Source organism: Humulus lupulus, chromosome 3, assembly GCF_963169125.1.
Source record: "Humulus lupulus chromosome 3, drHumLupu1.1, whole genome shotgun sequence".
NCBI classification, from domain to species: domain Eukaryota; kingdom Viridiplantae; phylum Streptophyta; class Magnoliopsida; order Rosales; family Cannabaceae; genus Humulus; species Humulus lupulus.
The window spans coordinates 197,337,044-197,347,566 of NC_084795.1; positions in this window are offsets into that span (position 1 = coordinate 197,337,044).

Sequence of the window (10,523 nt, forward strand, 5' to 3'; positions counted from 1 at the left end):
ATGAATAAATTTACTAAGAATAAACCTAGGAAGTCTAGAACCTACCCTCGACTGTTAGGATCACGCTTTACTCAGTCAAAGTGGTTTAAACAAATTCAAGTGTGCAAAAAGGTGTTTGATATATAAGCGTATGCCGATATATCGCCTATGATTGATACGGAAAACACGTCAACTTTGCACGAGCGAAACCATGGAGGCTCGGGATTATGGGGCAAGCGATATATCTCCTATAGGGGGCGATATATCAACTCCCTCAGCATAGTTTGAAAATCTGCGGAATCCGAGCTAGAAACAACCCTCAACAACTTGGACTTACTCTTGAACGATTTTGATCGAGTACTGGGCATCTGTTGAGCAGAAAATTAAAATTTTATTCAATTATTTATTCATTTCAAAAGGAGTGAGTTTCACTCCTTGAACTCTATAAATAGGACCTTTCACTCAGCCATTTGCATCATCATTCAAGCATTCTTCAGAGCCTCTAAGCTGCTAAGTTCATTCTAGAGAGAAACAGTAGGGTTTTGGGGTTAAAAGCTTTCCAATCTAAGCTTTTCTAAACATTTGGGAAGTAAGATAGAGTGATATTTTAGTATTAAGGTGTAGATTGAAGTTCTAATCTATCTAAGGTATTCTTATCCTCGGGTTTAGTTCATTGTAGTTCCTCTTATTCTTTAATTTTTCTTCAAAATCGTAACTTGTTATAATGGCTTTTGGTTAGGTGTTTGAATCCTTTGAAACTAAAGGTTTTCGGTAAGTTCTTATCTTGATGGTTTAGATCTTCTCTTCATCTTATTTTCTTTAGGAAACTTATGGATCTTACTATTTGGTTTTAGGAGTTTCCAATCCCGCTCTTGTCTCCAATATCCCAGTTTTTGGTAAGAAAAATAGGTTAGATTTTATGTGTTATGATTATGTTTATATGCTATGTGTATGCATGTATGTATATGTTTTATGTTGTAGTCGCTTGGGAAATATGGTTGCTTAGATAGCAAGTAAGCAAATCCCAAGATTTTTATCATTATCGTAGACTATAGCTACGTCTAAACCTACCTCTAAATAGTAGCAAGAGGACCTAGATGATTTACCATTTACTATATATTTTTTTTAACCTACCTCTATATAGTAGCAAGAGAACCTAGATGGTTTTTATCATATACTATTAATGGCCATTAATATTGTAGTCTTATGTTTTATGATTTACATTTTTACGTCATACGTTTTATAAATTATGTTTTACGTCTTCTGATTTATGATATGTTTTTAGTAGTTTTTCCTTATTGGGCATTAGGCTGATTCCTTTTTATTTTAGATGGTGCATGAAAATGAGTTTGGAAGGCGGGACAGATTCATGGCAGCTTTGGCATGTGTATTGGGAGAGGACTGATGTGAAAGATTGAGGATGACGTTTATGTTTTTAGTCTATTTAATTATGTATTTATGATTTTTTCTGCATTTAGCATTTGAACAAATTAAATTAATGGTTTTGTTTTCTTTAAGTTTCTATGTAATAGCAATGGGATCTCGTATTTTAGATTTTCTAATAAAGTTCTATTATTTTATGTATGTATTCAAAAATACAAGTTATGTCTTAGTAGTTATAATGGTCCAAGGTATTTAAGTTAGTCGGTTATTGTAGTTGGTACCAGAGCCACAGTTCATATGCATAAAGTTCTCCTTGATACACACGCAAAAGATTCGGATCTAACCGCCAATGTAAGTGTTTACGTTATGAATGTTATGTTTATGTTAATAGCTAATGTTGTAGTCATTATGTTTCTAGTCAAAATGAATGGAGCTTTGACCTATCAACATATCCGAGCCATTTAGGCTTTGAAAAGGGTTAGAAATCCAACATTTTTGGGGTACTGGCGCACTCCCACCATACCCCAGTGCGATCGCGCCACAAGCCTTGACACCTCAAATTGGATTCAAATTTCTTTACTTTCTGGGACGCTAGTGCGGTCGCGCTAGGTTGCTAGAAACCCAAAATAAACCCATAAATCATAGTGTTCTTCCCAAATTTGAACCCACAACTTTCAGACCAATAATTTCGACTTCAAAGTGTCTCTCGACAGCTTAAACCCATATTTTTTTTTTTACCAAAATTAACCTCAAATAAATTAGATAAACCACAAGCGACAATTAAACACCACAAAAATGCACTACAACACAAAGATTACAAGATTTGCAAAGATTCCAAGATTTAAACGCAACTTAAACCCCAAAAATTTGAAAACCACAACTAGTTCCTAAAATCCAACAACAAATGAACTTACAAACATGTTATAAATGATTTCCATTCTTTAAAACATCAAGCTAAACATTCAAAAGTCACCCCAAACTCAAAATTCAAAACCAAAGCTTCAACAACTCAAGAACATTCAAAAGAACATGAAACTTAAGAAAAGAAGAATCAACTTACTGAATTTCAAAAATTCCAAATCTAGTGAGAACTTGGCAGCTCCTAACTCCCTCATTTTCTGCTCCAATCCTTCCAAGCTTCACCAAATTCACCAAAACTTAACTCCTTGCTTCTAAAGATTTTTGGCTTGTACTTAGTGTTTCAAGATAGCTCCAAAACAAAGAGGCAAATTCCCCAATTGTACAAGGGAATAGGCTGCTAACACTTAACCACATATCCCTATTCCCTTGGTCAAAAACCACTTTGCCCTTATTCTCACCTATCCTCAAGACTAGTCCCCAAGTGTACTTTGGTCATTCTACACTAAATTCTTCTCTAAACCTCAAATTACCCCTTAAATTCCCAATTAATCCACTAATCTTCCAATTACACATATTTTTCCATAATAATATTTTATTTTCCATAATTTCCCCAATATATGCAAAATTACCAAAATACCCCTTGGCTCACCCCTCGCCGGGTATAAATCTCCGTTGTGAATTTTCTGCTAAATTGCTCAAAAGGATCAACTCATGCAGAATATCAAAAATATATCCACATAATAACGTGGGCTCAAGCACAAAGCATATAAAATTACAATTATACCCTGAACAGGTCAAAATTACGAAAGTGCCCTTTTTTTTTTTTAACAAAAGTGTGTCTTTAAACACATTCAATACACATAATCATACATACTCAATCATATAAGAATATAAATCACATAATTCACTTAAATCAATCAATTAGCACATAATTACCCCACGTGTCCTCCTGGCACATTAATCCATACACTTCATTCTATTAGAGATTTTGGGACGTTACAACTATCCTATCCTAATAGAAATTTTGTCCATGAAATTTACCTGAACAACTTGGGATATTGATCCTGCATATCTAATTCTAACTCCCAAGTTGCTTCCTCAACCTTGCTTTTCCTCCATAATACTTTAACCTGAGGAATAGTCTTGTTCCTTAAGACCTTTTCCTTCCTATCCAGTATTTGGACCGACTGCTCTTCATAGGAAAAATGTGTTTGTAACTCCAGAACCTCATAACTCAACACATGAGTTGTATTCGATACATACTTTCGAAGCATTGAGACGTGAAATAAATCATGAACCCCTGATAGAGATCTGGGTAAGGCCAACCTGTAGGCTACCTGTCCAATTATCTCTAGGATCTAAGAAGGTCCCACAAACCTAGGGCTCAACTTGCCCTTATTCCCAAATCAATTTACTCCTCTCAAAGATGAAACTCGGAGAAAACGTAGTCCCCGGCTTAGAACTCTATATTTCTACGCTTAGGATCAGCGTAGCTCTTCTAGCTACTCTGTGAGGCAAGCATTCGAGCTCTAATCTTCTCAATGGCCTCATTGGTCCTCTGGACTGCTTCAGGACCCAGATACTTTCTCTCACCCATTTCATCCCAATGAATGGATGATCTACACTTCCTACCATACAACATCTTGTATGGAGCCACTCCAATCATTGACTGATACCTGTTGTTGTATGAAACTTCAATCAAGGGGAGATACTTACTCCACTACCCCTTGAAATCTAATACACATGCCCTGAGCATGTCCTCTAGTATCTGAATCGTCCTCTCAGATTGTCCATTTGTCTGAGGATGATAAGCTGTGCTAAACTTCAACTGAGTACCCATAGCCTTTTGTAAGCTTCCCAAAAACTTGGAGGTAAAGATGGGATCCCGATCTAACACTATGGATTTCGAAACCCCATGGAGACATACAATCTTCCTCACATACAACTCAGCATACTAGTCCATAGTGAAATTCGTCCTCACTGGAAAGAAGTGAGCCGAATTGGTATATCGATCCACGATCACCCATATTGAGTCGTGCTGACCCACCGTCTGAGGCAATCCAACTACGAAGTCCATGGTAATGTCCTCCCACTTCTACTCAGGGATACCCAATTCCTATAATAACCTTGCTGGCCTCTAGTGTTCAGCTTTCACTTGCTGACAAGTTAGACACTTAACTACATACTCAATCACATCTTTCTCATTCCAGGCCCCCAATACAAAGATTTCAAATCCTGGTACATCTTTGTGGCGCCTGGATGCAGAGAGTATGGAGTGTAAAAAGACTCATCCAAAATCTCCTGCCTAATACCAACATCCATCGGAACACAAATTTGATCATTGTATCTCAACAGACCCACCTCAGAAACTGCAAAGTCCTTAGCCACTCCAGTTAGGACGTCCTCTCTATACTTCATCAATTGGGAATCTCTCATCTGACCCTCTTTTATTCTTTCCATGAGTGTATACTGTAAAGTAATGTTGGCTAACTGGCCCACCACCAACTCTACTTCTGCTCCGGTCATATCCTCTACCAACTATCTTGATATCTTCTTTGAACTAAATAACTGTCCCAGACTCCTCCAACTCAAGGCATATGCTACTACATTAACCTTCCTTGGATGATAAATAATTTCACAATCACAATCCTTCACCAACTCCAACCAACATCTCTGCCTCATATTCAGATCCTTCTGTGTGAAAAAGTATTTCAAACTCTTATGTCTAGTGTAGATCTCACACTTCTGCCGCCAACTCTAAGTCGTGAGTAGGGCAATGCTGGTCATACTCCTTCAACTGTCTTGAGGAATAAGTAATGACTTTACCACCTTGCAACAGAACGCAGCCTAACCCCTGCCTCTAAGCATCACAGTAGACCACAAATTTTTCCTGGTCTGAAGGAAGACTAGTAATCAATCGCTAGAGTAGTAATCAATCGCTGCATCAACTCTTGAAAGTTCTTCTCACATCTGTCAAATAAAAAAAACTTCAAATTCTTATGTGTCAGCTCAATCAATGGTATTGTAATCCTCGAGAACCCTTCCACAAAATGTCGATAATACCCAGCTAAACCAAGGAAACTCTTGTTCACTGAAGCACTCTTTGGCCTTGGCCAATTTCTTACCGCTTCTATCTTGACCGAATCCACCATAATCCCATCCTTGCAAAAAATGTGACCAAGAAATGTCACCTGAGGTAATGAGAACTCACACTTCTTGAACTTGGCATATAACTTGTGCTCCCTCAACCTCTCCAATACCAAACGAAGGCGCTATTCGTGTTCTACCTCTGATTGAGAGTAAATCAGAATGTCATCAATGAAAACAATCACAAATCTATCTAGATAGTCCTTAAATACCTTGTTCATTAAATCCATAAACGCTACTGGGCCATTGGTTAGTCCAAAAGACATAACCAAAAACTCATAATGCCTATACCTCGTGTGAAAGGCTTTCTTCATAATATCTTCCTCTTTGATCCTTAATTGGTGATAACTAGATCGAAGATCAATCTTTGAAAACAATGTCTTACCCTGCAACTGATCAAACAAGTCATCAATCCTTGGTAGTGGATACTTATTCTTAATGCTCAACTTATTCAACTCTTTGTAGTCGATACACATCCTTAATGACCCATCTTTCTTCTTAACAAAAAACACCGGCACACCCCATGGAGAGAAGCTAGGTCTGATGAATCCCAAATCAAGTAACTCTTGTAATTGTATCTTCAATACTTTCAGTTCTGTCGAAGCCATTCTATACGGTGCCCTGGATATTGGTTCCATTCCTGGTGCCAATTCAATAATGAACTCAATCTCGCGATGTGGTGGTAACCCCAGTAAATCCTTTGGAAATACATCCAAGAACTCATATATTGTAACATCCAAAAGTTCCTAATATGGCTTAGTGCCTTGATTAGGGGTGCCAGGAGGGCGTTATTAGAATATTATATGATATTATGTGAGTTAATTGAAAATACATATGTGATTATGTGGAATTATATGAGTTATATTATGATATGACTATGTATGCATGTTTAAGTGTATTAAATGTGCTTGTAGGCCCGATTCTGTTAAAAAGGGCATTTTCGTAATTTTAAACCCACTAAGGATATATCTGTAATTATTAGTGCAATTTAGTCATTTCTCTTAACAAATCTTTCTTTTGACATCCTTACCCTTGACAGTGTAGGACAGAGGTATTTTGGGGACCATGGACCTATAATACGAAGCTCCAATAAACCAGATTATTAATTAAACTCTTTAATCTAATAATCTTATTTATTAATTCCATGATTACTCCACAATAAATATGGAATTGCACTCTAAGTATTTATAGAATTATATTTACAGAGTTTTCTCTAGTAGTCCATTGATATAATCAATGTATGTAGTTCTGTCCTCCATTATTGGTTCGTTAATTAGAGCTGGTCAAAATTACCATTTTACCCTTCTAATTACCTCTTAATCCTTATGTACCATTAATTCATTGGCGAATAATTAATCTATAATCTAATTATAGATTTGAGCTCAGTAACTATTCAGTTCCAGAATCAACCCTTAGGGAACCAATATTCGATCCGTTAGGAAAGGATGGATTCCAATATTTTAATTCATGTTCCCAGCCATCCATGATATTGAATTTCCAAAACAAAAGTCATTAGCCTCATTAGTCTAAGAGACCTTAACGAGTGAATCAAAAGATCCAATAAACATAAACAGGAGCTCATGAATACTTAGGATTTAGAATGATCTACAAATGATAATCTATTATGACAAAAATTAAATCTTTACGTCAAACGACAAGTTTATAAAGATAATTAATTCTCATTGGCCCTGTCATATATAATCTCTATTATATACAACACCTTTACTAAGATGTCTATCCACATTAGTAATCCGAATCTAGATTACTTGCATCTCGTATGCTTAGCAAGCTGTACTAGTAACCATTCATTAAAGATTCCTTACTTTAATATGTTATTGACTATTTTATTCATTATATATGATCTTAATTCTCTCGTACTAATACAAGATCATATTCTCATGAATGAATAGGGAATTTTCTTGATAGTATTATATAATTAATTCAAACAATAATTATAACATTCAAATATAATAAAATTGTACTTTTATTTAAAACCAATAAAATGTCTTTACATGCTTTTAGGGCATTAATCCTAACACTCCGCCCCTACAAGATCCTGTACGTGGAGGCACTGCCTTGCGAACATCTCGTCTTGCAGCGCTCTCCCTCCATATCTTGTTCTCTACCTCCTGAGCAGTGAGATATTTCTCAACCACCTGGGCATAAGTAGCCTCCCTAGGTACTGATGTGATCTGTACATCTATGGTTATCATAGCATTCATCCCGCGAACAAACCTGTCTTGCCTGGCTGCATCTGTAGGCACTAGATGACGTGCAAACTTGCTACTCTGTCAAACTTCAGGGCATACTCAGTAACTGTCATGCTGCCCTATACCAGACATATGAAATCATTTACCTTTGTCTCCCTGACGACGATACTGTAGTATTTCTAGTTAAACAAATCTCTAAATTGGTCCCAACTCATGGTAGAAACACCTCGAGTCTGGGATGCCACCTCCTACCAAATGCGAGCATCATCTTGAAACATGTAGGTGGCACAGGCCACCCTATCATTACCTACCACCCTCATGAAGTCCAGGATGGAGGTAATTAGACTCATCCACTATTCAGCCTTAAGTGGATCTGGTTCTACCTCAATGATTGGAGGATGTTGCTTCCTAAATCTTTCATACAGCGGGTCCCACCTGTTCCCAATGTCAAGTGGTTGTACCACTGGTGCCACAACAGGTGGCAAGTCAAGTACAACACTCCCTGACGAAGCCTGCTACCTCGGAAGATGAATCTCCTCCTCTTGACTCTGAAGTCTAGCTTCCATGTTAGCAAGCAACTACTGCTAGTTCTCAGGGACTGGTGGAGGGTTCTGGCCCTGATCATCATCTCTAGCCTCGATCCTGATACTGGCTAGCCAAATTAATTACCTTGTAGGCATAACTCTCCATGTTTAACTACAATCAATGACTCGGTTGATCAGGTAATGATAACATGTTTTTGAATTCACCCCACGGTCTAATGCCAATACTCAAGAAACAATATACAATTATAATGCAAACATGCATTTTAACAGTCATTCACATACAGTAGCAATGCTAATAAGCACGCCTTATTATATCAACATAGTAGTCAAGGGCCAATCCTTATCAATATATCTCATACTTCCTAATAAACATGCAGGAAGACATTTATATTTCATTTAAACAATAACATGTAATCACATATATGGTTACCAATCCCTTAATCAAGCTTGTCTTTAGCAGCGAGTGTACATGCCCAACCAGTCTTCAGGAACCCTTAAACCTGTACTACTTTGATACTAAGTTGTAACGCCATGGATAGCCAAGACCATTACACTGTGTATTTAAAATAGCGCAAGACTTGCTAATCAAGTCGTTCGGACATAAATGAGATACTAAAGTCAACTAATGGATTAGGGTTAAAGATTTTGATCATAAGATAGTTATTTTTCATTAAAAGTAAGAGTTTGAACACGAGATCCCAAAAATGGTGTTTACAAGCCAATTACAACCCTAAAAATCTAAAGCCATCCTAAGTGGAAAAATACAATTTTGGCTCTAGTCCCTTTCGATCCCGGTTGTGGCGGTCGAGCAGCTGCTGATGTACACACCGTCCCCAAAACTCTCCAACTCACGGCTGGTCCAACTTTCCCTTTCCCTTACTTGCACCACATAGCACCCGTGAGCCAAGGCTCAGCAAGAAAACTTAATTCACATTCACAAATGAACAACATTATACATACAATAAATTCAGACCAATCAAGTCAATAATAACAGAACATAAGCAACAAGCTAGGCAATAATAAACAATTAGTTAAGTATCGGTGCCCTTAGGATGAGCCCTCTAGTTATTTAGCTGATGTCGACTTGCTTAGGCTGGGCTGCGTTCTGCACGCTTAACATTAGCCTCGACTCCCTTAGGCCGGACTCATATATCAAATATAACAAATAGATAGATTGTGAAACACGCAATCGAAAGCAGCACGAACAAACATGCCTATACAGATATCCTCAGACACAGATATATTCACAATCTCACATATATTCATTTACAAGGGGTCTCAGCCCCATTCACAATCCAGGTGTAGTTTTCTTACCTCGAGTCCCAAGCTAAAGATGTAGAGCGGTCCTGAGCACGATCCTCAATCCCGAGCCTTAATGGTAACCCTAGTTACAAAGCTATAATGGATAACTATTAAAATCTAAATAATTCAAAACCTTCGGAATAAAACACTAGCATTCGGGACCTCGAATTATACTAAACCGGTGTTAGGATTAATGCTCTAAAATCATGTAAAGATAGTTTATTGGTTTTAAATAAAAATACAATTTTATTATATTTGAATGTTATAATTATTATTTGAATTAATTATATAAAAATATCAAGAATTTCCTATTCATTCATGAGAATATGATCTTGTATTAGTACAAGAAAATTAAGATCACATATAATGAATAAAATAGTTAGTAAGATATTAAAGTAAGGAATCTTTAATGAATGGCTACTAGTATGGTTTTCTAAGCATACGAGATGCAAGTAATCTAGATTCAGATTACTGATGTGGATTGACATCTTAGTAAAGGTTTTGTATATAATAGAGATTATATATGACAGGGCCGATGAGAATTAATTATCTTTATAAACTTGCCGTTTGACGTAAAGATTTAATTCTTGTCATAATAGATGATCATTTGTAGATCAGTCTAAATCCTGAGTATTCATGAACTCCTGTTTATGTTTATTGGATCTTTTGATTCACTCATTAAGGTCTCTTAGAATAATGAAGCTAATGACTTTTGTTTTGGAGATTCAATATCATGGATGGTTGGGAACATGAATTACAATATTGGAATCCATGCTTTCCTAACTGATCGAATATTGGTTCCCTCAAGGGTTGATCCTAGAACTGAATAGTTATTGAGCTCAAATTTATAATTAGATTATAGATTAATTATTCGCTTGTGAGTTAATGGTACTTAAGGATCAAGAGGTAATTAGAAGGGTAAAATGGTAATTTTGACCAGCTCTAATTAACGAAGCAATTATGAAGGACAAAACTACTTATATTGATTATATCAATGGACTACTAGAGAAAACTCTGTAATTATAATTCTATAAATACTTACAGTGCAATTCCATATTTATAGTGGAGTAATCATGGAATTATATAAATAAAATTA